Genomic DNA, 27714 nt, shown 5'->3' on the forward strand with positions numbered 1-27714 from the left:
CTTCAGCATTGTTGTTTTATCATATTCAATGTCTACACAGTAGAAATGCATTTAGCTACTCGATATTATATAAAATACATAGTTGGCTCATATGTTCTTGCTCTTTTTAAGCATCAATAATACAGATATGCACTATGGGTCTAATATGGATGTTTTAATAGTAGGTTTAAATCTGAGACAGGAATGCTCAAATTAGTACTTAAATCCATGGAGTGGACATTTACACATCTAAGTGTCCATGTAAGTAGTAACCAAATGTGCAATTTGGGTGTCCTATTAAGGTGCCCATATTTGAAAAGATGACTTCTTGGCATTTTTGGCAAAATGTGATGTAGCAATTACAGCAACAATGCAGGATTTTAATTCAACAGTACTGTGAACATTTTGATTGTTTGCTTGTAAAAAAAATAAATAAATAAAAGTAGATTTTGTTCTACATTTACTTTCAACATTTGACATGGTCTTGCAATTACTGAGACAACACCTTAACATTGCTACCTAACATCTAGTACCTCATGAAAAAAACTGTTCTAATGTCTCAGGGTATATATTGAGGTTTTCCATATTTTAGTGTGAAGTACTATAAAATGCAATATCACAGAGTGCTGCAAGTTCAGTACCCACTGAAGCAAAGGAGTTAAATAAGCTTTCTGTTTTATGGACCCTTAAATTGTAAGTGATGTTCTGCATTGCACATTAGGAGTACAGCAATGAAACAATGTATGTAACATTTTTCTAATTCTCTACAGAGTCTGAGCAGGAACCTGAAAGCCTAGTAACCTCAATGGAATGAGAGCATCTGACAGACAACCGTAGTCAGGGTAGAATATTTGGAATATTTACAGAAACAGCCACAAAAGTAACACGAGCCATTTTAAAAAGGTCTCCCAACTTTATTATTTTACAAGGAAATAAAATCTTTTTTGGCCATGAAGTCTAATGCATTTCCTCTTTCTTAAAATAAGGAAAATGATTCAAAATAAAATAATCCTAAACCAAAGAAGAAAGCGTAAGGAAAAGAAGGTCTGCCAGTTCATAATGAAAAGTATTTTGTTGCTTTCATTTTATTTATAAAAGCAGCACAGCAGTACCTGTTCTACGATGAACCGTGTCAAGGTTTAGCATGATTTCAACTACTTCAAAAGCAAGCTGGAGCCAACAAGCCTTTTCAGGGATTAATGTTTTAAACACAAACCACTCATTTGTTACTGAAAGCTCTTGTTTTAAGCTTGTATTTCATTCCTGACTTAAGTGTTCAAGGGGTCATTTCATTTTTTGCCCATATCATAAGAGGACAAAATATACTGTTCCCCCACCAACTTTGCCCCTACTAGAACTGAGTGTTTCACAACATCTGTCTTGTAACTGTAATAGATAGATGTAAGATAAATCCTTCTTCTCAGATTTTGCATGCTTTTTGTATGTCCTAAATTCTTGTTGATCTTTATCAGCTTTCAGGTACTTTCATTTATGATATAATATGCCTTTTTTTTAAAGAGAACAGTGCCTTTTTATTTATTTTGCTTTAGGTTTAGTTTTGCTTTTCAGATGAAAAGTCATTCTGCCTCCCTTTTTGAAACAAGTCCATTCTCATCATTTGTTAAATGCATTGGCTTTTGTATTATCCAGAAAAAAATGTAGTTTGCACAGCATCTGTCTACTCTTTGACTTTCAAACCTTCCTGTCTTATATCAGTTTCACTTGTTCACATCCCAGTGAAGACTGTGAGCCATACAGAATGCTGATCTTGCTTTCTTCAGCATTTGTAAAGTTTTAACTAGATTTACAATAGGATGCAAACTAATATAAAAATTGTAACAAAAGGAATGCTGACATAGGTGTGAACATTTTCTTTGAGTCAGACTGATAGTCAAGTTTCAGTGTGCTAAAGAACAGTGTTTCTATGTCACCTTCACTACAGTCTGTTGGTGTTAATTTTTTTTAAGTCTCATTCATACAAATTACAAGTCAGCTTTTTTAATGTTAAACAGGAAAATAATCAAATTAACAGGAAAATATTAAGTTTTTTGAACCTTTGTTGCTCTGGTCATAAATCTTGACCCAATGCTTAAACAGAGATCTAGTTTCCTCCTAAGATTTTTTCTATATTAGCAATGAAGTAACATTAATAAATGAGAAACAACTCAGGAAAACGCTGGATTTTTTTTCTGAAGTTGGCAGAAGTGTGCCTTCAAGACCTATTTTCATTTCTCTTATTTCATTCTATTTATAGGATGATACAAATAATTGTTACAAATCTCCATTATTTGTTTTGTATGTTTATTTTTAACTCTTGAATTAGATCAAGAAGGACTTTATTTCAGCAGGATCACATGGCATTTCCTAGGAAGCTCCAACAGATTCCATCCCAGAGTGTGGACTCTTCATTTCAGTGCACTACGTTTCATTTTGAGACAGTTGCATGCTTTCAGGTACAATAAAGATGCAACTTAAAATACTTATTTGCTGAGCAACAACCAGTGAGTAACAGTTCTGCTATATAAAACAGAGTAATGTACTGCAGAAAGAGACAGTGAAACTGGTGAACATTTGACCTGAAAAAAAGCACAAGTCCTGTTTCAGGTCACTGCAAAATGTCCTCAAATTCTTCACAGGATCCTCTTTCCAGTCAAATTAATAGGGGCATAAATAATCTTGAATGACTTCAGTTAATTACAGTTATGATGAATATGCTCCATTATGAAGACAGAATTAGTAAATGAAAATTCTTCTTTCTAAAACCCACCTTTTCTGTAAAAAGATAATTGAATACTTTTTCACAAATACTGTTGAACAGAAGACAGCCACAACCATTTTCAGAGATACATACGTTTTTGTTTTCTGGATTTCAGCTATACAGGACCTGCTATTGGGTATAGGTATCTATGTTTGTATGCATGCATGTGTGTATATTTTGACCTGTAAGATCAGAATAAATATCTGCAGACTTTTGTCTTTAGCCCCTTCTGTGTAAACTCTTCAGAAACAGACTGGCCAAGTAAATCTTCTGTTTAAGTTTGACCTCTATCTATATTCAAAGAGTTTCCTATGCAGGTCAATAGCTCTTCCTACCGGCCTGTCTGGAATTTCGTCTTGCAGTATGTAAAGCAATTTTCACTCAATGGAATCCCATATTCTAATTTTCTTATATAATATGGAATCTTCTGCTGTGGGAATGCTATAGGTGATCAAATAACTTTTCTCTCTGATACTTTTTCCTATGCATAGCATCATAACTGTAGTAATTCCTAAACTCTACATCATACCTAATTTGATTAATTCACTTAAATTTTCACTACACAGTGCCATTTAAGAAATACATTTGCTGATACCTACATTATTTAGCCAAACATATTCCACAAAAGTTTAATTCTCCAATGTACATAGTCTCAATTATAGTGACACTACTTTGTGTCTTTTCCTAACTTAACATATTAAAGCCAGCTGGCACATAATCCTTTTCTGCTATCTGATAACTTACAGACAAAATCATTTATTCTTATTGTGATCAGAGGTAAGCAAATAAGTTATTTCGTTACTTCCAATTACATACTTTTAAAAATGCACTGGCAATCATAGTCAAACTATTCTGTTTTCTTTTTTACCCATCCTGTGCACTGAAAAATTTCTGAGCTACTTCTGAACACTAGGAAAGTACTTTAAAACAATTCTTGCACAATATTAGCAGATACTCCGATGTAGCAGAAATACATGAATAAGCTACATGTAAATTCTATGATTAGCATGCAGTGATCTGGAACAATTTAAACAGATGATTTTGTCTTCACAAAATAAGAACTCAAATATATATATTAAATTCATAAAATTTAATATTCCCATAGGTGTATTCAAAACTTATGTGATCAATGAAAGTTCAGCATCCATCCTCTGTGGCCTCCAACTTATAAATGATGTACCATCAGATGTAGGAAATGCACCCTCACAGTAAGTTGAGTGCAACATATTGAACAAAATCACATAAGTGCCCATCAATTGCATCTAGTCCTTGCTTCAGACTCACAGAAATCTTCAAAATGAAACTCAGGAATGCCTACATGAATAACTGTGAACTGTCAAAAGAAATACAGCTGTAAGGAGAAAATTGAGCATTCCTTAACATGTTAAAGCCCAGTATAGAATTGGACAAAATCATTTGATAATTCAAGGACAATTTAACTGTAGTCCCACATCTATCATTTACAAGCTCTAGTTTTCCTTCTTATTCTGTCATGCCCTTTCCTCTATATTCACAACAGAAAAGAAATTCACTACAGCATGTCACAACTGAGAAGAAAAACTTAAGAAAAGCAACATTTAAGAAATAGAAGCTGTTTCTAACATTTTGGAAATTTTTACTTATGTGCAAAATAATTCAGTTTTTATTACATTTTCTATACCATACTGTTGGATTAGTTGCATTGAATATCATAAAGAACCAGAAAAGTATCTTCTCCTTAAACTAAAGCCACAAGTTGCACCTTCTTCTGTGGCCCATACATCCTTTTCCCTCCTTGTTGTCCTTTCCTTTTTCCTTCCTGTACTTCACCATCTGCAAAAATTGAGAATAGGAGAAAAATACATTTTTCAGGGCAGAAAATTATAAGCTGGGTTCCCAATGCTTACAGAAATATCTGCAAAACTCTCTTTGTTTCCTTAATGTTTACCTCCTGAAATAATACTTAATGTTTTCCCCTAAAAGATATATTTTTTCCCCATTGCTCCAAATACAGCTATAGTTTGAATACTTTCTAAGAATATGACTCCTACACTTGTAAAGTATTTGCAGGCATATATGAAATAGCTAGTAAAAATGTAGTAAACAGCTAGTAAAAAATGAAAAATAAAAAAAAAAACAAAAACTTTTGTTTCTACATTCTTTAAAATGTAGCAATGGAAGGAAATGGGGAAATAGAGCAGAAAAGCAGGCTAGAATACACAGGCTAGAAGCACAGAACAGAGTAATTGGGTAAAGTGCCATGGGAAAAAAAAAAGAAACTTGTGTAAAAGGAAGCAAAGGATAAGGATGATGAGAATAAGTTAAGAAACAGAAAACTGTGAGCAAGAGTTGAAAACTGGAATGTAGGAGGATGAGAGAGGAATAAAATGCCAACTCATAGATCTGTTGATGAGAGTAGTTGATCACAGGATCACAGAATCACAGAATGGCCAGGGTTGGAAGGGACCTCAAGGATCATGAATCTCCAACCCCCCTGACACATGCAGGGCTACCAACCTCCGCATTTAATGCTAGACCAGTGTGATGAGTGGATTGGGTGGATTGAATTTTATTTTTTGGTGGGTTGTTTTGTCTGTTTTTTGTTTGTTTGTTTGTTTGTTTTTGACTGTCGTTTAACTTTTAAACCAATTTAAGACCGTATTAATGTTGCTGGGAAAGGAGATTTAGAAAGTCCAAAGACATCAAAGAGCAAGACCTCCTTTTATACCCAAAGCTAATACTAAAGAAAATTGGGAAATACAAGATATTTAGATGTAATTATACAGTAAAATCAATATTAAGATTAAGAAATTTTTGTATGAAACATAGGCTGAAAAATCAATTTTGGAACTTTAAATTTCAAAATAATTAAATATTGCCATTGAAAGGAAGAATACTTCTACCCAAACATGGAGGTGTGAAATACCTTCTTGCTCTATATAAAGTATTGCAATAACTGAGAAATACTTTATTAACTAACATTAAGAAGACAACATCACCTCTAGAAATATTACAGAGATGAGTAAATATGTGCTTAGAGAGTATTCTGTGAAATATCTGCAGAAGAAAGAGAAACCAAATTGCCCAAAATGGGAAAAAAACCCACCCATATACTTTATTAACTAACTCTAGACAAATTGTGAAATACAGTACTATACATGCAGAAACACAGTGAACTAAAAGACATACAGAACCTAATCCTGCCTGAATTTATGCTGAAGTGATGCTTCAGCTGAAAGGAGTTCTTGTGAATTCACTCAGTGATAAGCAAAAGAAAAAATTTTCCCATAGAATATATATTATTTAATCTTAGAGAAACAATAAAAATTGTTTTGGAATCTAAAAATACCTGCTAAGCATACAATAGAGTTCACTTTTGAAATATTAAATTTTAATGGCCTCTCTATGAATCTTCTTCTGACAGCTATATAAACATCTGTGGAGATGCTGAACAAATTCCAAACAGCACTTGTTTTTCTTAAGCAAAAGTTACTACTGTAGACCAAGTATAGTCTTGGAGAGACTGCTTTGTGTATTCTTAACAATAAATAATAAAGTGTTGTATTTTGCAAATGTGGAAGTGCAAATGAAAGAGATAATAAGTCATATTCTTTTAGGAATATTAACTTAGGAAAGATGTCATACATTCAAAAGGGACAAATTGACTATTCTATATGCTGGTTTTGAACTCTGGGTGCTCTTCTATCAGGACAGAAACCTGCAGTGGAAAAAAAAAATGGTGATTTGGAGGCTGCATTGTCATTCTTGATTTTTATTGAGAGCTTTGTGCTATGTGATAGTTTTTCTAGATCTCAGCTTCTGAATTTAAGAGATTATGTTAAAATTTTTCTCTCTTTTTTTCTTAAACAACTGTCTTATCTTCATTGATATGCATTACATACAAGGATAGGCTAATATAAAGAAATACAAATACATTGTTCTCAAGTATTTGGGGGGAACTGATAGAGTCCTGACTGCTTTCTCTTGACATTACCTTTTATTTCCCTCAGCAGAACATAAAATTCTTAGTAGGATGACTTCTTACAGATAATAATTGGACTCAAACCATACGAAACACTTCCAGGGAGGTGAAGTTGCACTAGTTTCTATAACACACTATTTCTCATTAAACATAGGTTTTGCTGCTTGCACTCCTTGGCAAAATTGTGCAGTGTTACAGCCTATTTTTAGACAGTCTGATGTATTCTTTAGTTGTATGGTTTACTACTTATTGTGTTTTGTGGGCCTAACATGGAGAAAAGCTTATAAAAGAAGAAGTAGAAAAAGATCTAGCTCACGACACAGTGCCTAGTTAGGCATAGTTTTAGTCAAGTATATTTGACCTTCAAGAAAGGCCTCAACTGTATTTGAAAAGACTTTTTAAAGTCTTTTTTTTTTTTTTTTTGCTGAAGTTATGAGACCCTTTCAGAAGAGAAAGAAGCAGCAGTGATCTGGACAAAAGGAAAAAGATTTTCCAAAGAGAGAAGTGTTATCAGTACATTATGAGAGAAAATAGGTTTTTCAGGAGCTAAAAGAAGAAACAAAACAAAGAAAGGTTTTTTTAATGAAAAGAGAGCTGTGTGAATTGAATGCAGGCAACGCCTAAATTAAAATGCTTTACGCAAGCTGCCCAACATTGATGCTCACTAAAGAACTGAGCTGTTTTAGGAGCACTCAAACACATATTTCTTACTCTGAGAGCAGTATCATCCAAGGGAATAAAACAGCTTTCAGGAATAAATATTTCCTTTGTGGTACAAGTTCCAAGTTTATTTATTACCTGAACTATGAAATGGAAGCTGTTGGGTTCATCTTGGTCATAGGAGTTCCTGCTCTGGGTGCAGACAAATGCACAAGTTCTTATTTATCTGCCTCTCTTTCTGGAGCTTCTCCCTGTAAAGCAGGTTGGCAGCCGGTGTGCCATCACAAGGTGATACTGCTGTATATTGCAATGTAGAAGTCACCAGGAGCATGGAAGACCAAGGCTCAGGTTTCTGTTGCTTTGCAGGTTAATTGGCATAAAAATGGCCACCACCCCTGCAGCAGAGAGAGACTCCTCCTGAGGAAAGTCAGTACCTAATAGTCAGGGCATACGAGGAACATGCAGAAGGTCAAGATTGAGCCTCCTGCCTGAATCAGGAAAAGCATTATGCTGAGCTCCTTGTCTATGGCACTGTTGACTAGCTTCCTGACTTTTGTCATTATTCCTATTTCTAAGCCTGCAAAATCTTTCTCTGAAAGGTAGGATAAAAGAGAAAGTTTCTGCTGAAAGTTTTAGGTTTGATGAATCATTTTCTATGATGAAAAGCCATTTGTCACAAAATTCCTGACAAGTTCTTCTGGAGATACTATTGTCTAGCATATCTGTCAGACAGCCCTTCTAATTAAGCTATTTTTATACAAGATTCTGGGTATAGTTTGTGAATCACAAAGCTTATGACTCTAGTTCCTTATCGCTAGAGGGAAATTCACCCAGAGGAAAATTATAATGCTGTGCTTCACAGCCCAAAATTATTATATAAAGCATCTACTCCTCCATTTTGGAACAGCCTCTCCTACTATCCTAGCCGCCTTTCAATTTCCTCAAAACACAGCACAAAAAAGAGAGGTATTTGTATGAATAGAAGCATTTGATCAAAGCTTTTCAAGTGTTGATGGGCCTACTATTTTACAACATGGTTAGACATATTCATGTCAAACTTTGGTAAAAGAAAAGGTAAAATAAAATGTAAGGAATCTGATGTTGGTTTCAAGTGCACACGACAGACTAAAACCGTGTCAAACCATCATGTCAGTATTGCCCAGGGAGCGGGAAGACTTCTACACCGTTTCTGCTCCATTAACAAAACTTAATTGGGTAATAAAATAGGTTAAATGGTTTTAGTCAAAACTGAAACGCAGTTTTGTTAGAAAAGCCATCTAAAACACATGCAGTAATTTATGAAAAATACACTGACAGCAGCAACATCCAAGCATTCTTAGAGACTCCTGGATTTCATCATACTATAGAGGAAAAATTTCCACCATCAAAGTGGAAGAAAAACCTTGGATGAAGCTAATGGCATTGTCCAGCTTTGGCACACATCATCAGGATCAAGGGCTGCTTTGCCACAATACCACCCTCTCCACATTTTATTCTTGCTCCAACACTTTTTCTGCTCCCAGAGTAGTTGCCAACAATAACTTCATGTCATTACAATTTTTGCCATTAGCATTACTGCCTTTCCCTTCTCAACTCATTTCCAGGGTCATATCTGTCACCGCTAAGGTCACCAATCTATTTTCTCACATTTTATGAAATCACCACACTTTATCACTCTATTTTTTTTTCTCTGTTGTTTCTTCTGTTTTAAAAGATGACATGCTTCTGAAAACTAAATAGTGAAAGCTCAATTAAACAGACCTCTGGACATATGTCTGTACTGGTTTTGTTTTTCACTAAATCTTGTTGAGATTTATTTAGCTATGTAGTCATGTTGGTACCAGGAACATAGTCAACAGCACAGCAGAAGCAGATGTATCGCAGCAACAAGTCTTTTTATATGTTTTGTCTGAAGTCTGCTCAAGAATTAATCAAAATCAAGGCAAATCACTTGACTAGTACTCATTCTTTTCTCTTTTTACTAACTCTACAGATGCTACTCTGCAGGACAGAATAGTACCATTTAAAGCTAATATTGTGAGGTTCCAAAATCATCAGGCAGAAAATCATTCCTTGAAGATACTTACTCAACATGTAGCTTCCACCAAATCCATTACTTTCTCTTCCACACAGATCTACCAGGTCAGAGAGAAGTGATGAGAGCAAACTGTAAAAAAAGGGAACATACAACATCTGGCATCCTACAATGTGCAGTGGACTTAATGTTCACCCAATAAGAGGAGAAAAATGACTGTATATTTTCTTGAAACCATTAGCAAGAAAATAATGATATTATGATTATTAGCTTCCATTTAAAGTGCATGAAATCATAGCCTAAAAACCTGAACTTTTAAACAAAAAAATCAAGTGTGGCAGTCTGAAGTTACAAACCCAGCAGACCTTCTTGTGTTCAGCACTTCCTCCAGTGAAAAGGCTAACAGAGTGTACTGAGGATAATATTGAGGACTCTAATCAAGTACTATGGATCCTGCCATGGTGTTTGTACCTGTAAAAATAATGTCATTTCTACTCTATTGTTGAAAGGGTATAAAAAAAAAAAAAGTATATTTGTTGAAAACTATTTGTGAATAAAAGCTGTCCTAGGCTGTCTGCTTTGGTAATATACACAACATATTAAATTATATCAGTATAGCTTTTTGTTAATACAGTATCAGATATTTGTGATGAGAACAGCAGGTATTGTTCCACGGTGCATCAAAACTTATACTGCATTTTAAGGGTTTCTGTTACTATTTGCTGTCACTGTAAGGAAGGACATATTTTCTACCACACTTGCTATTGGTATGCAATCAATGAAACTGTAATAAGAATACAGCAAATACTGTAAAACATTAGGAATGGAAGAAGCACTTCAGTTTAGAGCTGGAGTGTAAAACTCCTTAAAGCTAGAGCTAAATCCTCACAGATGTTCAGAATCATTCTTAAAGTCAAAAGTAAATCTTAGCTCTAGGTCACTTTCAGAATACTGACTTCTCCCATGTACAAGCTCCTTTAGAGCTGAGTCCATATGTAGAAAATAACATTAATAACATCACCATCCATTTACCTTTTTGACACTATACAAATTTCACTTCTGAACACCTTTTAAAGAAACATGATTTTACACTTTACATTTAATAACTTAAAGTATCAGATTGCAATTTCTACTTTCAAATTTTATCTTTAAAATTATCAACCTTATTTTGAAACAAAATATAAGATTAATGTAATCTGGCATTATTTCAAGGCTCTGAAGTTCTCTTGCAAATGCAGTGTTTTCACAATTTCAGGCATTCTTCCATAAATATTTCCTGATTATCTTTTGCCTCCATTTCACTCACCTGAAATGAAGAACAAACAAACAAACGACAAAATAAAAACATAGGCAAAAATGTGGCTGCTTTCACATGACACTATAATGAAATTCAAAGTCTCTACGCTTTTAGAGAATCATTAGAGGACAAAAAACTTAAAGGTCAGTTTGAGCCTCTTTTTTTTCTTTGTACAGAACTGATGTACCTAATCAATGCCACTGTAGTATTACCTGGAGAATTTTGACTGCTTAGACAGAGGGTGTTTGTTTTTCAGATTTGGTGCTCACTCCTCAGTGAATCTCAGGGAAAGAGTAGGATGTAGATTCTCATAGATTGCAAATACATATACTTGTACCTGTAACTGTAAAATCAGAGTTTTGGATAAACACGTGTAAAGCTTACTTCACAGGTTTCCCTAATGTATGGTCTGATGTAAATTCTGGCTGCTGCAGAATACAAACCAATCAAGTTCTTTCTTTAATACAGTCATCACGATTTAATACTATACAGGGCATGTCATCTTTCTTCCTGAAGCATTGTGCTTCTATCAACTTAGTAGTGCTGGGTCTTTTTAACTGTAATTCTCTAATTTGTTTATGCACTCCTTCGCTCTATGCTGCATACCTTCTGCAGTACAGCTCTCTAAGCAACACTTTGTAGGCTTGCATCCCACAGCTGATGCCACTTAGCCTCTTGCAAATTAATGTGGATGTCTCCTTTGCTCAGGAGACTGAACATTTTCACCTTCACAATTCACTCAGGTTTCAATGGCCTGGGGCTTAGGAACCTGAGATACATTCTTAACTAGGAAATTCCATTTTAAATTGCAACGCTATAATCATACCAATGGACTAAAATTTCAGGTATTCTAGAAAATTCTACCTTGTCACTCTTTGGAAGGGCAGTGATTTCAGGAATTAACACATTTCCCTCATCTTCTCTTCATATTAAGCTAAATACAGATTCTAGTTCAAACAACAAAATTCAAACAAATAAAATTCAGGTGTGGGTTGTGCATGTTTTCTGTTATATAAATTATATGCATAGTAATGCTGTATTTTCACACACTCCTTTTGTATTGCTGAATGCTTATTAAAATTTTGCCAAAAATGACAAAAGCCAGGAATTTCAATGGCAGAAGTGAGTCTTTGCCTTCTTCTTGAGCTACTGTGAAGAAAAGCATGGCCTCTGACCCATCACATTTTCAGCATCTTGGATTTTGTCATTTGATGTCACAATATTCTAAGCAACGATTTTATCTGTCTATCCTTGTGAATTTTATCTTACAGACAATTTAAAATACAGATCATTGGAAAACATTTTTGGTAAAAAGATGACACATTTAATGCTTTGAGATGCTAGAACATGATGATCAGACACCATGAATGTCTGTTTGCTACCCTGAGGTGCTTTATGACCTTCTTGCAAAAAATGTGTATTTATCATTAACTTAAGGTCAGATACTGACTCCTTCAGCTACAAGTTTTGCTGTGAACACAGCTCACATCAGTGCAGTGCAAATTACTGAAATCTGTCCCCAGAGGATTCGTAAGTGGTATTATTCCTTTGAATGCCCAGCTGCCAATCACCAGGGGAAAATTCATATAACAGTTAAAAAACATGAGGTTAATTGAAATTACAATCTAACTTAAAAAAAAAAGAAGAATCTCGAATCACTGTCTAATGTCCATTTAACAATGGAAATATTATTTATTCCCATGTGGAAGGCAAAAAGTGATCTGTGGTAAATCATTGTGTTTGAAAAACATTCCTGTTTTTCACCTCTCTTCCTGCCCTCATTTTCCTTCAAGACCTTCATTGCATCGGGGAGGGGAGGGGAGGGGAGGGGAGGGGAGGGGAGGGGAGGGGAGGGGAGGGGAAGGGAAGGGAAGGGAAGGGAAGGGAAGGGAAGGGAAGGGAAGGGAAGGGAAGGGAAGGGAAGGGAAGGGAAGGGAAGGGAAGGGAAGGGAAGGGAAGGGAAGGGAAGGGAAGGGAAGGGAAGGGAAGGGAAGGGAAGGGAAGGGAAGGGAAGGGAAGGGAAGGGAAGGGAAGGGAAGGGAAGGGAAGGGAAGGGAAGGGAAGGGAAGGGAAGGGAAGGGAAGGGAAGGGAAGGGAAGGGAAGGGAAGGGAAGGGAAGGGAAGGGAAGGGAAGGGAAGGGAAGCAGACCCCATGAAATCTTTCTTTTAGCATACCATCCAAGAAATCAAAATATTTGAAAACATGTTTGAGGTACAGAAGTAACAGGTGCTCACTGGAGGCAGCAGGTTTTCACAGGCCCTTGGGTATCAGGGCAACAGGCATCTCGTGTCCATGCAATGGAACAAGTGATCTGCTACAACATTACAAATCTTGATTCGTAATAAAATTTAACTCGCGCATGCTGCCATGTAATATTTTAATATAAACTAAAGTTAGTGTTTTATATTATGGTTCTGTTTGCAACACAGTGGAACTTAACTAAAAGCTTAGTTCATTGTATACACATCTTGTAAGACAAGCTGGGAGAAGATGTAATCATAATTGGGAGATGTATTTAGGTGGAGAAAAGCAAAAAAATTGTGTGATTATATATGATTGAGGTGGTCCCCTGTATGTTAAAAACAAGGATGGTAGAAACACCAGTAATGTATTAATGCATTCTAGACACAGCCTTTGAATAGCGTGTGATTAGGGGACACTTGTCTCTTGAATTTTGGATGGGAAGGAAGCTACAAATTCAGGTCAAACAAAACTATACTGATGTGCTCTAAACTATTTTTTAAGTACTTTAGTTCATATAAGAGGAGTGGCTTAATGGATATTTTCACTGTTTGGTAGAACTAGCTTCCCTTTTAATTACAACACTGCTTTTTTTCTCCTCCTCTGCTCCATAGTGTATTGTCAGTTCTCTGTTCACCCTTTTATGTCATCCTTTCTATCTCTCACTATATATTCATCCGGATTTGTCTCCTGCTCAAAACCCTACATCTTTGTTTCCATTTTTTATTCCATTTATCTTTCTGATGGTTGACATGATAGAAATTGACAAGACTGACAGTGGAATTCACCTTAATATTATAAAAAAAAAAAATAAAAATTATGCTCTCAGAATATTTTAATCACAATATTGTAAAAAATATTTTACTCTGAAGGCATAAAATTTAAGGCTATAAAAGTTCGTATGTGTGGTATTAAATTACCTTTATAATTAGTAAACAGTCAAGAATGTACCACAAGCACGAGTAATTGGTTTATGTTGCAAATAATGTCTTTCTTCAGCACGAAGAGATAGGCCATCTGACTTCAATTTCTCACATGGGATGCCTTCTCTGTTTTGCTATTAGTTTTCATCTTCCAGTCAGAGTCAACTAGCTCTGGTTCTGTAACATTCTGGGCGCTCATCTGTACGCTAAGGCACGCAATATCTTACCTGTATTTGTATGACTGACCTACCATCCTGTGATCTCAAAACAAAATTTTCTAATGGCTGAAAACAAAAACATTGGAAATATTTTATATTCAGCAGTATTTCTGAATGAATGGGAAGTATAAAATTTATGCCATTTTAAGATATGTAAGACTGGTTTATTCATAGCTCTTGAGTCTGGGTTTATGAAGCTGTGCCAGGGGCCTAGAGGTTCGGAACAAAAAATGATACTGAGTTGGAAAAAAGGATTCTGGGAGAGAACTTAACTAGATGGTTACGGAACAAGAACCATGGGCTGCATGACAGCATTAAGAGAAGTGCTTTTTGTGGCTACAGTTATTTGTCTTGTTTTGCAGGGAGTTGACCTTGCCAGTTCATCTTGTTTTGCATGCGGCTGAGCTCATTTGCAGGCAGATGTTCCACTTGGGCTCTGTATCATGCACTGGCCATGCAGGTACAGCATGCAAGTGGAAAAAATTCTGCAGACCCTGGAAGAGAGTAAAAGCAGGAGGGAGGCTGTGGTGGATTAGAGAGGAAAAGTGCACATAGAAGTAGGGGATGCCCTGCTGAAACTACCTGTTGAATCCACTGCCGGCACGTTTCTCCCCCACCCGCTAGACGTTTCGTCTGTCTCTCAAGAGTCATTAAATACTATTGCACTTGCTTAGAGAGTTTCTGCCTGCTGCTTACTAGGGCAAGTGTATGCCTATGTGGTGTGTGCGTGTGTGTGTGCGCCAAATAAAACTCTCTGAGCTGCCTTGAGCACGTACTTGATTGCCTCTGCTCCTGAGATTCCCATCTCTCAGATCCAAAAGTACCTTGAAACAGAAGCCTTCAAAAGTGAGCTCTTCGACATATTTTCCTCGGTTGGGAATGTCAAGAAACGTGAAATCTGTGAGAACATTTTGATAATACCAATATGGACATATCAAGTTGCCAAGGCTATTTTAGTAGTTTTCAGGAAAAGAAATGCTGAACGGAAAGATCTCAGTCCAAGAAAAATATTTGTAAGATATAGAAAATGTATTTATTTTTACTTTTGCACCAATAATTGAAATTGTGAAAATCAGTACTCATTTTTATCAACAAACCATTAGTATGGAAGCACTAAGTAATGTAGCTCTTTTGTCAAAAGTCTATCAGATTGATATGTCTCTGCTTGTCCTCCTGACTGCTTAAGGATCAGATGTGAAAAAACACAAAATTAAAAAGTTAAGCTGTAAGTTGCTATGAGAGGGCTTTGCTGGGCTTTGAAATTACAAAATCATGAGTCATCTTTTCTGAAAAGTGATCCACTGCATACAAATGCATCATTAATCTCTATCAAATCCCATTGAATCTATTGGTAAACAAGGTTACGGCTACCTCTTTTGAGAAATTAAGTCTGGCTTTGTGCTAAAGGTCTGTAATAGTTGTTGCCATAAAGCCATTTTACCTTGATGTAAATTCATCTTACCTGAATGTGATTGATTGTCTAAATGTGATAGATATTTTGTGGCAGATCTCAATATTCTGTAGGAAAAACTATGATTAGATAAAAAAAAGAGAGTTACGGAAAATGCTTAAACATATTTGTCTATGAAAAAGAATACGAAAAATGTAGATTTGTTCTTTTTTAATTAGAAGTGGCCTTTTTAATTAATGTGTTCTAGATTTTCTAATATTCATGATTTTTCAAGCATCTGATATTTTCAGTATTGTCTCTGGTTCCTGAGAAACTTTTGTATAGGCGCAACAGACTTATCTCACTTGAAAAAAAAAATTACCATCAAGTCAGTAAAAAAGATTTTAGATTTCTGGCTCCTGGGCATTATCCAACATACAACTGTAAATGTAACTATCTAGTCAGAATAATTTGATGACAGTGGCTGCTTTTATCATTATTCTTCTCACAAAGATCTGACCTGTAACTCATATCTCAAAATCCTATCTTTAATCAGCAGGATTTAAATGTTAAGAGAGGTTGTAAACAATGGATATGTGCTGTAATCCTTCAGCAGAGTAGAGGGGGTTAGGTAGAACCATTTTAGTCATGCCCAAGGTCTGTGATTTGTGAGTTTGACTAAAACCTTTTAAGAATATTTGAATATAGCCATGTTCTGTTGTTGTTTGCTTTTATTGTTGTTGTTTTCCAGTTAAATTGCTAACAAACTTGCTGAATCTCAAATTGCTCCCATTTTCACAGGAACCATGCCAGGGTACTACAGACAAAATGGCTAAATTGGTTCTGGAGGGGACCATAAGCTGTTTAAAATAAGATTACATTTATTTTTTAAACATCTTGTTTGTATGTATGTATGCATGACTTAGAGTGTTGGTATGCTCTAATTTAACTGTATGATTTTATGCCTGTTGAATTTTAGGATGCTCACAAAAATTAGGTGCCTGTTTCTCTTGTTCCTCTGATGAATGAAATTTCAATAAGTACTGTCTTAGCCCTTTTTTGCCTGCCTTGTTCTTTTGTATTAGCCATTTTCAATCATGGCCTGCTACCTTATTCTTTCCTGTTAGATTCTCCTATTTGCATGCATCTTTACACCCTCTCTTGCAACACTCAATCTTTTAATCTCCACCTTATACGACTATTTCTCTTCCTGTACTTATTTTCTGTATAATCCTTGTTAGAATGCTCTTAACTTTTATCCTTTTTGTATCAGCATCTCCACAAACTGCTGTAATGCACATTCAAAAATTGCAAAGGAAAGCATAATTCCCAGAGAACAGGGGGCAGGTATTTGTGAGAATCCAGGAAGGACTGGATAACAGCCTCCCTGCTGTGGCACTGGTCTACCTCTAGAAAAAAACTTGCTGGTGAAGATTCATTTGTTTTTTTTTTAAATCACTGTGCATGTTTGAGGGAAAGCAGAATCAGTCCCTTTGTAGCCATAAAGACAGACAAGATTGGGTAACACCTCTTATAGCACAAACACAATAGCACCTGCCAGAATTATACTGCACCACATCTGTGTTTAACTTGGAAGCACCATTTATCTACAGATATTTTAGGACAGATAAGACATGAAACAGGAAACAGTGAAATCAGAGAAGATAACTGGTAATCTTGTGCTTCCTGTCTAGCATTACAATGTTGAAAATATTGTGGTTACAGACAGCAAAACAGCAAGGTAGCAAATAGCCCCTCTCTTTGAAATTCTTCTTAGCTTTCTGATCTTGACAAACAAATGGAGGGTATACTCTATTTGATCTTTAAAATGAAATTGGGAGAAAAATACATTTCTCAAACAATTGGAAAATTCCTTTAATCGTGGTGGTAGATAACCAGTTATTTAACTTGCAGTCAGATTTTTCCTTCAATAATTATGTATTTTAAATATATAATTAATCAGTTAGTAAACAGATGTCTCAACTGAAGATCACACTCACTGAATTTATATTCTTGCTTTGATACACAGTTAAAATGAGGACCCTTATATATGTTGTACTGATTCAAAATGCACGCATTTATTTCTGAAGTATTTTATTTTAGAATCAAGAATTGTAAATTCATTACCCTGAGTAATTAAAGATTATTAAAATAAAGACTTCTACAGTGTGCTACAGAGGTTTATGTGGATCAGCTTACCTATCACAGGGAATTAATTCTGCCAGACTATAGCAAACAAACCTATAATCGTTGATAAATAAGAAAACACAAATAAATTAAGGCAAAAAAAAAAAAAAAAAGCAAAACATAAAACTGCATTTAACTGCATACAGTCTCTGTTCACTGATTCTCTCTATATTGACACTTACTTTCTAATGAAAATATTGAATTCAGCTACGGTTCAATCATACATTTTCCTGATGAAATATTTTTCAGTAGGAAATTCCATCATCATTACAATTCAGGAGGAGCCACTCATGAGGCTGTAATGAAAGTGGGATTTTCCCCCTTAGTAAAGTCTGGCTTTTTTTTTTTTAAGGTGAGTAGAATAATCAAAGCACTGAGTGTCTAAAGGATCAGTCCAACAAAATTCCCATGATAACTTGAGTAGTTCTTTTGTATCAGAACTTCCAGTGATGTAAGTGGTCATTTGTTCAGTATCTTAATGCTATCAGTTGAATTCATATCAAAGTTCAACAGGAAAAAACATAGGCATCACTTTCAGCTGCTGGTCATTAGAAAACCCCACTGGGTTTGAAGATAGTGTTGAACTAGATCTCAGAGTATCCATTAAAATATGTGTTATCCCCATCTACAAATGAGTAACATGAAGTAGAGGCATTGCTAGAGATGAGTTCCAGCTCTACTAGGACTGTATCTGTGATGGAGCCAAAATCCAGAGGTCTTTATCATGTCTTTTATCCTTATGGTCACATTTCAAGCTTATTGAAGGAAATCAAAATTGTGTCTGAATGAAACAGTCAACAAGTCTACCATTCTTTATTGGAATGCTGAAGAAGTGTATTAAGATGAAGAGCATCAAATAAAATTGCAAAATGAGGTAGTTGTTTTTTTTCCCTAGGATAACTCCACATCCATCTGTTTTCCTTAATTCCTGATCACGGGGCACACCTAAAAAGGTGAAGAGATGCAGAAATGACTGGGAAAACAGTGATTAATGAGTGCTAGTTAGGGTCACTAGTTACTGGAGGACCCACAAAGCATACACATAATATTCTCCCAACACACAATTGCCACAGATTATAATCGCTTTTGTGCCTCTGCAAAATGTACATCTACGTAAGGTGATCTCGTACTCAAAAAACAGGTTTTTTTCACCGGACTCAAGGATATTTTGAAAACTATGCCACTATCCAGAAGAACTAGAAAACAATTTTGAACTGGGCACATAACAAAATGCCTAGATTTCTGTTTACCAATACATTACCAATTTACATTCTAAATCCCAGTTTTCTTAAGAAAGACGTTTCTTAATCACAGCTATCACTAGCTATTCTATCTACTTATTTCCTCTCATGATTTCTACATTGCCCAATCACGCTGTTTGGCATGAATGTATTGATATTGTAGTAATGGATGTGTCCCCAAGCACTTGCCATCTCTCACATGTGTCAAAAAATTCAAGCCTCCTTCACTTAGTCCTCATCTATACAGATAAGTATCAACAAATACCTACAGGGGAAATCAATTAATAGAACAGTATCTGGAGAGTAAAGGACATTTATTAAAACTAAATTGCATACCAATACCAAGTTTTTTAATGTTATAATCAAAACTAGTAATATTATAATAACAGTAAGACTTGAATGTAAGCCGCCTAACTCACCAGCTGGCAGAGTATGAAGTGGCTCAGTCCTACTCACTAAACTCACTCTCTCAGTACTGTTATCATAGACTTATTTCAGCCTCATTTTCAAATCATCTTCCCATCCAGGTTCCACGTAACCTATGAACCAAGACAGCATTTCACAGTCTGGCTGTAAATCAAGACCTTCATATCCCATCTGTGTGCACCTTACAGCATTAACAAGACTAAATCTTGTTACTTTCAGAAGTCACTTGAGAAGCATCATACACCACGATGTCAGTAGATTCTTTGATCTCCGACTGAGAAGTCAATAATTCTGTCTCTACTTCTCCACCACCCCAGGAGGCAGCTCAGAGGGAGCAGCAGATGCATACCTAGACACTTGTTTGGACATAAATCTGGAGAATGGGTCTCTCAGCCTCCCCGTGGCCAGCATGTCATGTTTACATCATCTCTATCCTTCTGGCCATCTCCCAGGCATTCATTTTTATTTTCTCTATACTGGTGTATTGCTGCAGATAGGCATTTCAGGAAGCATTTTAAATTAGATCAAAGTGGAGCACACTATGAAATTGCATATATACACTATGTATATACAGTGTGCTCCTCCCTCAGCTAAGTGAGTAAGCTAACTTTGGCTACTTCAACAAATTCCAAGCTAGGAGAAAACTGTGCCTCATATCCCCTTCCTCTCTCAGAAATATTTCGTTGCTTATTGGTGCTTTAAATCTTCTCTGACAGACCATGTATCACAACAAGAACAATGAAAAAATCCAAATGATTGTATTAAGACTTAGATGTTCATGCTCAGCTCTCCAACTATTTTATGAATGAAGAAAAAGCAAGAATTGTCAGAGTCATTTATTAAGACTGGAAAACAAAAATCATTTGACCATTTTTCACTCAGTGACCATTTTTTTAGGCTGATTTTTTGTTGCTCTTGTTTCTCCAGCATATATATGTTCTTTCCTAGGATCTCTCTTTTTGCTGTGTGTAATCCTATATTTTACACACTTACTGCTGATTGCCATTCACATAGCTTACTCAATAGCAATCTTCCTACATACCTTAAAGGATTTCCAGTTTTCTTACTGCAATTGCCTTACTGTTCATTGTTCAGTGTTGGGGCATGATTTGTTCAAAGAACAGCAGATCTTTATCCGTTGACAGGATAGCAAATCCTTTATTCTCAAATTACTCAGCAGGTGTGGTTATCCTAATATTTCCACCTGGTGCTCCACAACGCGCCGGATAGATGTGAGAAGCATCTTCATTTCTAACATGGTCTCTTAGTCCAGTTTTTGTATGTTTGATAGCAAACAACTTGTAATTTCCCTAAGCTTCTCAATGAACTTTAAAATGAAAAACATTCAGGCGTACTTTATCCAACACTGAATCTTGTAGGTCTGATCAGTATTTGCAACAGAACTTTGTAGGCAACTGATCCCAAAACCTTTAGAGGGTCTAAGAAAAATTGTGAAACATCATGGAATGATAACTCCATGCATAACATATCAACAGAAAGTGAGAAAATCAGGAATGCTTGTGTGAACTAAAATCAGTTTTTCACAGCTCAAACAATCCATAAACTTTCCTCTTCAATATTTTAAGAACTTGTCACCTCTTCAGTAAAATAAAAGCTCAAAATGGAAGAAATTGAACTGCTTTTCTTTTTATTTTCATATTTTTGCACCTATGTGCTCTGCCAAAACACTTTTGCACTAAGAGGTATTATCCTGAACTCTCTCACACTCTGCCCACCTTGTAACTCTGCCTACGTTTCCATCTCATCTTCTTCCTACAGCCAATACAGCAGATCAAAGGAGCAATTCCTTTATCCAGAATTGTCTAAAAATATACCTTTTTTTCACCAGGTTTTACTACAATATTAGTTTACATAAGCGTGTGCACTACGTATGTGTGTATAAGTTCTGTATATAAGCGTATGTATATACGTATGTGGCAATGCATATGCTTTGTATGCACTCTTTCTTTCAGTATGAAACTGCCAGCATATTCACAGCACGGTTCAGTGACTCAGAAATATGTTAGTGTTGCCCTCCTTCTGATATAACGAGTCAACCACCATTCTTCCTTGTTTTGGTTGCTTTGTCTCCCTCTCACAGTGCCTCTGAACTAAAGCAGGAAGAGCTAGAAAGATAACAACAAAAATGAGTGGATGAACACCACTACCTAAAAGTCATCCGTTAACAAACAGGGACCTACTCAAAAACTCTGTCAACAAGGTGTGCTTTTGTTCGTTTATTTTTGTTTATCATTTTCATTATAAGCATTGTAACAGGACAGCTGATAACTATTTCTTCACCAGTGGAGTGAGAGCTGCAGTTCTCAGCCTGTTTCCAGGTGCAGGGATCTCTATCCACAGTAGGATCCATCCAGGCTGACCCTTCTAAGCATGGGGCTGACAGAGGAACCAGGGCAGAGGTGGAAAGAGAGGAGAGAGAGAGCATGATTCCTGCTGCCAGGTATTCAGAACCAAACTGGGGAGGGATTCAGAAAGTCAGAGGAAGCAAACAGAGGTTGTCATAGCCCTACCCCTAGATGGTAAAAAGAAATGTGCCAAAATGGAAAGATTTAGACCTGTAGACATCCCCTCCTGCTTTGCATTTCTTAAGGTGTCAAAGGATAACCTGTTAATCTTAATAAACTAGTCTGTGACTATCACATTCTGCATTAAGTTTTGACCTCTCTAATTTGTTTGCCCCTCACTGCCTTTCTCCAGCTGTTTGCTATATGCTGTTGGTATTTAGCTGAAGCTGTGGGCTCCTTGAGTCAGGATCCTGTCTGCTGGTCATTGCCTTGCAGAAAACAATAAATGGCAGGATAGCAATACTCAACAACTGACCTGGCTCTTTCAGCAATAGAGGGCAAACAGGTCAGTTTCAGCAACATTAAATGACTGTTATTAATTTCATGTTAAAACAAACGGCACAAGATAGTGACAAGGGATACGAACACATCAAGAAAAGCGAAAGTGAAATTAAAATGAGGGTTTACAAAATAATGGCATGTGATGCAATTAGACCAAGATTGACTTACTCAATTAGGCCAAGATTGACTTACTCAGGGTTTTTTTCTGTCGCATTTTTCCTCTGTTTGTCTTTTTCTGTCACATTTTTCTTTCATTTATTTCAAGAGTAAATCTCTATTCAGTGAAAAAAAAAAAAAAAAAAGAGAGAGAGAGAGAGGGAGAAAGAATTGTAAACATATACACATAACTTGGTCTATTTTGGTATCTGACAGACAAGTTTTCCTGTTATAATGAAAGCTACTTGGTGCTTTCCAGTCTCAAACAGAATGCAAAAGCACCTTTTACTTCTGAGCAGCACAGGATAACTTACCTGGTTGTACAGACCCTAATTTCTATCTAATACTCTGTCCTTATTACTCCATGAGGCAGCTCTGAATTGCTCCTCAGCTTCTGACAGATCTCATTTACAAAAAATACATTGCTAGGAATGATGTTTTAATTTTCTTATTATGCCAGGCAACTTGTTTCAAATGATTTCCTGAATGTTCCTTCTCCACATGTTTTCAGTGCTAAAGGCTATGAAAGAATTTACAGGATTTGGATTCGTCCTGATCCATATTTAGTTGACCCATCTCAGCAGGGTAGTCTAAGCCTCAAAGCTGATGGGTAAAAATGTGACACAGGAATATTTTCCTGGAGACTATGGAACAAGAGAGGCCAAGAACTGCAGACACAGCCAGATTCAAGGATTATGTCTTGGGGAGCCATCTAATAGGTCCCAGTTCTTGCCATCAGCATCACAGACTGAAAAACCCAGCTTCCAAATGTATCATATTCTGCCTACAGTGGCACTGCAATCCCCTTTCAAAACCAGCAGGACTCAGGGCATCCAAAATGAACCCTTGTATCCTGTGGCACATAACAGTTATGATGTACCTCTTTATTGCATCCTAAGTTCCCTATAAAAAAGTATTGATTTAAGAAAAAACTCATAAGGATCAATGGCTTATGTTCCAGCTGTGCCTTATGTTACAATAACAGCTCTTTCGAGAGTCAGTGCTGAGAGAGTGCAAAGTAATACCAGTAATTTCCCCCTACTTGAACTATCTCACCCAATCTCAGATTCTTCACCATTCTCACCATTTGCACATTGACTGTTGGGTAGAAATATCTACTGTGGTGCCAAAGGATAAATAGAAGGGGGATGCAGCAATGCTGGGTGCAGAATAAGAAAAAGAAATCTGCCTCAAAGAACATATGCTCCAGGACAAAGTACCAGGCTGTGCTAAGGGAGGCACTGCCCCTCTGTCTCCGGGATGCTCAGATCTGAAGTGCAGCTGCTGGTAGTTACAGCACTGCTCACCTCACTCACCATTTTATGATGGGTGTTGCAGAGTGTCATGTGCCAGGGTGGCACTGGAAATCAAGATCACCAGTGCTATGAGCATGATATGCTTGGGAAAAGAGCATCTCAGCTATACCTCTGTGGATGTTTTAATAATAGCAGCAACTTCCTCCATTGCGTGAGAATGCAGAGCTAGTAATGAGTTGTTTGCAGAAGGATTTAATTTGTATGTCTCCACTATTAAACATTATCCATATAAAAGACACTCTGTCTTTTCTACCGAGGGAACAAGAGGACGTTTTTTCTGCTCAACCAGAAAGTCTTCACTTCAAAATCTTTGTCTCTGTTACATCTGTCCCAGCCTCTGTCCCTGCTCATTCCCTTTCAGACACTTGTCCTTATCTGAGGTTTTCTTCTCCATGCCCATTCCTTTTCAGACCAGTTTTCATTTCCCCAAACATCCTCTCCCACCTCTGCCTGCTCTCTATGGCCTGCTGAAAGCAAACCCAGTGTGAGCCTTCTCTTAGAATCATAGAATCTTTAAGGTTGGAAAGATCACTACTATTATCTAGTCCAACCACTAACCCATCCCCACCACATCCACTAACCACGTCCCTCAGTGTCACATCCACACATTTCTTAAAACACCTCCAGGGACAGTGTTGAGTGTTGAGGGTGTTGAGTGCACCCTCAGCAAGTTTGCTGACGACACCAAGCTGAGTGGTGTGGTTGACACAGTTGAAGGACGGGATGCCATTCAGAGGGACCTCGAGAGGCTAGAAAGGTGGGCCCGGGTGAACCTGATGAGGTTCAACACTGCAAAGTGCAGAGTTTTGCACTTGGGCCGGAGGAATCCCAGGCATCCCTACAGACTGGAAGGAGCAGTCCTTGAGAGCAGCCCTGTGGAGAAGGACCTGGGGGTCTTGGTAGACGAAAAACTTAACATGAGCCAGCAGTGTGCCCTTGCGGCTCGGAAGGCAAATGGGATCCTGGGCTCCATCAGAAGAGGGGTGGCCAGCAGGGACAGAGAGGTGATTGTTCCCCTCTACTCTGCTCTTGTGAGGCCCCATCTGGAATACTGCGTCCAGGTCTGGAGCCCCCAGTACAAGAAAGACAGGGAGCTGTTGGAGAGGGTCCAGAGGAGGGCCACAAAGATGATCAGGGGACTGGAGCACCTCCCCTATGAGGACAGGCTGAGGGAGCTGGGCTTGTTCAGCCTGGAGAAAAGAAGGCTGCGGGGTGACCTCATTGCAGCCTTTCAGTACCTAAAGGGAGCCTACAAAGAGGAGGGGAATCAACTCTTTGAAAGGGTGAGTGACAGCAGGACAAGGGGAAATGGTTTTAAGCTGAGGGAAGGGAGATATAGGTTGGATGTCAGGGGGAAATTCTTTACGGAGAGAGTGGTGAGGTACTGGAACAGGCTGCCCAGGGAGGTTGTGGATGCCCCGTCCCTGGAGGTGTTCAAAGCCAGATTGGATGGGGCCCTGGGCAGTCTGGTCTAGCATTAGGTGGAATGGTGGTGGCCCTGCATGTGGCAGGGGGGTTGGAGATTCATGATCCTTGAGGTCCCTTCCAACCCTGGCAATTCTGTGATTCTGTGACAGTGACTCCATCACCTCCCCAGGCAGCCTGTTCCAGTGCCTCACCGTCTTCTCAACAGCTATGCAATAGGGGCCCTATGTTGGCGTAGCTCCCACCAGCATTTCCTGAGAGCTAAATCCATTTCTGATGATCAAACCAAACCTCTTCTTTACCATATCCTCTCTACCTCATTTGGGCCTAGAGACTCCACAAGATGGCCAGGCACAAAAGGGTTAAAGAAATCCTTGCTATGCCTTGTGAAGCAAGCCCAAAGCTTTAAAGAAAGGAGCCACCTTTCAGATCAGGGTAATGAGAGGACTTTTCTCTGTGTATCTTCACAGACGATTGTGACTCTGACACTGAAAGCATTCACACAAAACACAATTTGAGCATGTTTTCAAAATGTGTCAAGGATTTATAGACTTGCTAAGATAACTCCAAACTGGGAAAAAGGACTATTTTAATGTAAAACCATTGCTACCTAGTAAGAAAACTCTTTTGTATTCATATAAAGTATTTATTAGGTGTGAGGTTTTATAAATTGTTTAGTCCTGCAGCCTTTAAAAAGAAAAATCAAAACCAAAACAGGTTACTTTGAATGCATTACCAAGCATCCTGTGGAATATTTCACATAAAAGGAAACAGAAGATGTATAAATGTAAACAGGCTAATTGTATGCAGATATAAATTATGCATGTTGGTCTTATGAAAAAGCGTCCCTGATTTGCAGGGGTCTTACTCAGCAGCTTTGTGTCTTGTCTAAGGGGATATTTAGTATGGCTGTGATGTGCAGAATTTAAAACAAAACTTTGAATTCTGCAGAAGCAAAATATAGCCCAACTGTGATAAGACTGCACTGTTGGGAGCAGGCGGCTTTCATTTTATTTTATTTTATTCTATTTTATTTTATTTTATTGACTGTTCTGCTCATTAGCCCTGTTAACGTATGGGTATGTCTGCCCACAGATACCATGCCAAGTAAAAGATTGTGTTAAGACTTAACGTTTGCAAAGGGATTAGAGTTATTTTGATGTTTCTTAACAGGGATATGTAAAATATTCTCAAAGTCACAAACCTTTTCACGGTTGAAGCATTTCTGATTAGTCCCAGACACAAGCTGCCTGGCCTGCAAAGGTGCCGAGCAGCTGCGATTTCCACCAGCTGCCCTGGGGACTGCATGGGGCCAGAACCTCTGAGGAGCCAGGCAAATGGGGACAAATTCCAGAGTAGCTGAAATTGTTGCTGCCCAGGCACAGCTGTCTCCCTCTACATAATACCCCCGCAAGTCCTGCAGTCCAAATAATGCAAATAATGCAAGTACTTTACTCCAAATAATTGCAGAAGCATATTCAAATCCAACTTGTATATTCATGCCAAGGGCTTCTTTATAGTGGGGACAGGATTATTAATACCCACCTGTGGATATGACTCACACCCAAGATTCCTGTCTTTCTGGCACAGATTAGTGAAATGATGCTGAAAATGGAGATCCAGGCAAGATGGTTAATGGAAACAAGTCTGTGGAAACAGAGTAACTCCACTGAGGTGGAACCAAAGAGCTAATTGCACTGAAGTCAGATAAACTTCAACACTGATTTCTGAACTGGCACATGTAATCAAAAGGCCTGGATCTGTGACATTCAGTGAATCTTTCAAGTCAGAGGTGATACTCCCCAAGGAGTTGGGCTTGTTTAGCTTGGAGAAGCGAAGTTTTGGAGAGACCTCATTGTGACTTTCCAGTACTTAAAGGGAGCTTATAAACAGGAGAGGGAGCTACTTTTACGTGGTCTGATAGTGATAGGGCAAGTGGGAATGGCTGTAATCTGAAAGAACTGAAATGTAGGTTAGATATTAGGAAGAAATTCTTTGCTTAGGGGGTGGTGAAGCACTGGCACAGACTGCCCAGAGAACCTGTGAATGCCCCATGCTGGAGGCCATTCAAGGCCAGTTGGGATCCTATGCAGCCTGATGAGGTAGGTGGCAGCCCTGCCCATGGCGGAGGGGCTAAAGCTTGATGAACTTTAGAATCCAAATCTAAGCCATTCTATGGTTTTATGATACTGTATGACTGGAAAACCGTAAGTGTGGAGGGAGAAAACAGGATAGCCCCATTCAATTGGCCAATCCAGCTTGGGATATCCCCATTCAATTGACCAGTCCAGCTTGGGATATATCTATTAAATACAACTGATAAATGTTCTTCAGTGTTAAGTGACAGTACAAAGCATCAAGACAAGGTATAAACACAGGTAAAGGAATTCTTTCTGTGGGAAAAAATGTTATAAAATGAAATGTACTTTTCATTACCACTTCTGACAAAATAGATGCAAAGAGAATGGTTCAGTAATAAAGTTCCAGCAGCTTCTGACAGTGTGTGTTAGTACACAGGTCCATTAAGAGGAGCTACTGTACCTAGGTATTCCAACCATGCAGACATATGATGTTGCCATTTCAGAAAGCTGAGTGGAAAAAAAGAGAGTGAGCTATTTCTGACTTGTTAGCTG

General features: G+C 37.5%; 2 long non-coding RNA genes across 2 annotated transcripts; both read right to left on the bottom strand.

Annotated features, from left to right (window-relative positions):
- Nucleotides 1-4413: 4413 nt before the first annotated feature.
- On the bottom strand, nt 4414-11001 carry LOC149919019 (uncharacterized). Its single transcript, XR_016464722.1, has 3 exons — nt 10903-11001; nt 9446-9525; nt 4414-4549 (listed from the first exon to the last, which is right to left on the bottom strand). It is a non-coding gene; the product is annotated as an uncharacterized LOC149919019 (long non-coding RNA).
- Nucleotides 11002-18544: 7543 nt separating this feature from the next.
- On the bottom strand, nt 18545-26691 carry LOC149919020 (uncharacterized). The gene is made up of 4 exons (XR_016464321.1): nt 26627-26691; nt 22377-22458; nt 19311-19430; nt 18545-18595 (listed from the first exon to the last, which is right to left on the bottom strand). It is a non-coding gene; the product is annotated as an uncharacterized LOC149919020 (long non-coding RNA).
- Between the last annotated feature and the right edge of the window lie 1023 nt (nt 26692-27714).

This window comes from Phasianus colchicus, chromosome 2, assembly GCF_987193195.1.
Source record: "Phasianus colchicus chromosome 2, bPhaCol1.hap1.1, whole genome shotgun sequence".
NCBI classification, from domain to species: domain Eukaryota; kingdom Metazoa; phylum Chordata; class Aves; order Galliformes; family Phasianidae; genus Phasianus; species Phasianus colchicus.